The following is a 2,713-nucleotide window of genomic DNA, read 5'->3' on the forward strand; positions in this document are numbered from 1 at the left end:
ACCGCTGGGAAAGTACGACGCTGCCGTGCATCCTCAGCCACTACGACCTTCCCAACGTCTACGCTTGCGGGGAGACGGGGATGCTGTTTAGGGCCACTCCTGAGGATCTGGCGCCCCGGGCTTGCGCCGGCGGCGAAGGCCAGGACCAGCTGACCATCTTGCTGTGCGCCAACATGGAACGGCTCGGATAAGCGCGACGTGCTGATCGTGGGCAAGGCCGCCCAGCCCTTTGCCGGCCTTCGGGGCTTGTCCTCCGCCACCTACCGAGTTCAGAACCGGGCCTGGATGACCCCCGCCATCTTTCCGAGTGGCTGGGGAGGTTCAACGAGGAGATGAAGCAGCAGGAGAGACGGGTGGCCCTCTTCGTGACCCAGTGCGCCGCCCACCCCTACGCCGAGCTCTCCCACGTCCAGATGGTCTTCATGCCGCCTCACCTCGCCTGGCTGCCTCCTCTGGAGCAAGGGGTGGTCCAGAATTTCAAGTGCCACTACCGGAGGAGGATGTTGACCCGTCTCTTGGTCAAGGATCACGGCAAAGCCTCCGGCCCCGCCGCAGGCAGGCCCTCCCGGTCCCTCAGCCTCCTGGACGCCATCCACCTGGTGGTCCCCAAGCCTGGTCCGAGGTCTGCCCTCAAACCGTCGCCAACTCTTTCAAAGCGGGCAGGCTTCAGTGCCAACCCCCCGCCTGCTCACCCCCGCCGTTGGAGGTGGTCCGAGCTTTGGGCCTGCAAGGATCAAGACCAGTTTGAGCAGTTTGTTTTGATGGACGAAGGGCTGGAGTGCTTCGGGGAGCAGGAGGGGGCGGAGCCCACCAAGGACAACCCAGAACCCACTCAGCGAGAGGAGAAGGAGGAGGGGGGGAGGAGGGAGGGGGAGGAGGAGGAGAAGAAGGAGGAGGAGGAACCCATTCTCTCCTCCTCCTGTCCCCTCCCAAGCCGGACGTCGTGGACAGCTTGGCGAAGCTGCGGCGTTACCTGGAGTGGCACTCCGTCTCGCCCAACCTCTTCCAGACCTTCTACCAGCTGGAGGACCTCATCCACGCCCTGGCTCTGTCCGACATGCAGTTAGCCAAAGGCAGATCCTGTCGGGATTGACTCCCAACGGAGACCTCGAACCGGTGGATCACTCCGGATCCCTGAAACAGGTGTCCAGGAATCCACCGACGTGTGTGCGTGGGGGTTTTTTTGTTTTGTTTTTTTTGGAGGGGGGGCAGGGCTTCTGGACACCCTGTACAGTCTCCCAAGTAGTTTTGGCCACGTAGCACCCGAGTGAGAATCCTGCCGTTTTCCTCCTGAGAACTAGAAGCGCGCCGAGAAGAACGGCAGAGTTGCGGGGAGAAACGACGGAGGGGGAAAAAAAAGTTTTGGGAACATAGCTGTCCACCAATCCTTCTTGCAGAGAACCTGAGGGGATTTGACCCCCCCTGGCCCAACTTTTGCTTACATGCCAGGGTGTGTGTGTGTGTGTGTGTGTGTGTGTGTGAATTTGTGACTCTGAAACCACGGCTTTGCTTGGGGAACCCCTCTCCACTAGTGAGTTAAGTCCAGATTTAGCAAAACGGGGGAGGGCCGCCGCGGATTGCCGTGTGCGGGTAAGAGACAGCCCTGGGGGTTCCCAGGGGGAGGGGCCAAACCGTGCCACACCCACACATGCATTGGAGAGGAGTCGGTCCCGTGCGACAGATGCAAAGGACAGCCTCTGCACCCCACCCCACCCCACACGGGGCGAGGGGGCCCTCGTCCCGACTTATACGGGACACCATAGATAAGTAGGAGACGAACTATCGGTCCCTCAGCCTGTACGGGAACGTACCTCTATAAAAGATCCATGATGTTGGGCGGACCACGGAGAAGGCTTAACCGTTATGGAAAGGAGACATTAGGGGTCACGGCGCCCAATGTGGGGGTGTCTTCTTCTGGCGTCCCGACGGACGCCACAACCGAGGCTTAGGACTCTTCCCCAAGAAGAATCCACAGCAGGATCGGGGGCGACCAAAGTTATTTAGTGGATGTGGGACAAGCTGCGGACATTGTCCCGCTTCCCTCGGGAATTTTTGTGGGGACCTTAACCTCCTGGGGTGTGTGTGTGTGTGTCTTCCATTTCAAGCCTTCCTTGGTCACCAGCCGTGGAGCAGACCACCCCCCTCGTTGGAGAAGACCACGGCGTGAAGCCCAGAAGGTGCGTCGGGGACAACAGCCGCTTGGAGAGAGAGAGAAAAAAAAGTTTGAAGTTTCCCCAGAATCCCCCTGGTTTTTTGAAGAATAAGAAGGGAAGGATGTAGATGGACGTTTACATCGCCCCACCCCCACTCACGGGCCCGCTCTGAAGGACCTCCCCTGCCGGGATGCCAATAAAGTGTTCAAAGGCCGATTTTTTTTGTTGTGGTGTTTGTTGTGTAGCTCCGTGTGTCGCTTTGCCCAGGTGGACACGAGGGACAGCATCACATTCTGCGTCACAGTAATAATGGCGGGACTTCTTGGGCACCCCCTCAGGCATGCTTCGTTTGCTTCACGGCCTCACGACTGCGACACAAAAGATTTTTTTAGCGATATCTGTGCCTATATCTATCATCACTCTCTCATCCATCCATCCTATTGATCATCATCCATCCATATCTATGTCATCCATTAATCTCTATCATGTCTGTCTGTCTGTCTATTATCTCTATCCATCTCTATCATCTGTTTTAATTTATCATCTCTCTCTCTCTCTCT

The 2,713-nt window shown here is 57.7% G+C and overlaps 1 pseudogene across 1 annotated transcript in view; it reads left to right on the plus strand.

The window, feature by feature from the left end:
- LOC310650449 (tigger transposable element-derived protein 3-like) overlaps positions 1 to 2,601 on the plus strand; it is a 9,669-nt pseudogene extending 7,068 nt beyond the window's left edge. Inside the window, exons 3-4 of the transcript XR_014494472.1 lie at positions 1 to 1,143; positions 2,106 to 2,601. The exon at positions 1 to 1,143 is cut by the window's left edge and continues 968 nt beyond it. The product of XR_014494472.1 is annotated as a tigger transposable element-derived protein 3-like (transcript). The remainder of the gene's footprint in view (positions 1,144 to 2,105) is intronic.
- The last annotated feature ends 112 nt before the right edge of the window (positions 2,602 to 2,713 follow it).

Source organism: Vipera ursinii (genome assembly GCF_947247035.1).
Source record: "Vipera ursinii genome assembly, contig: SUPER_Z_unloc_1, whole genome shotgun sequence".
Taxonomy (NCBI): domain Eukaryota; kingdom Metazoa; phylum Chordata; class Lepidosauria; order Squamata; family Viperidae; genus Vipera; species Vipera ursinii.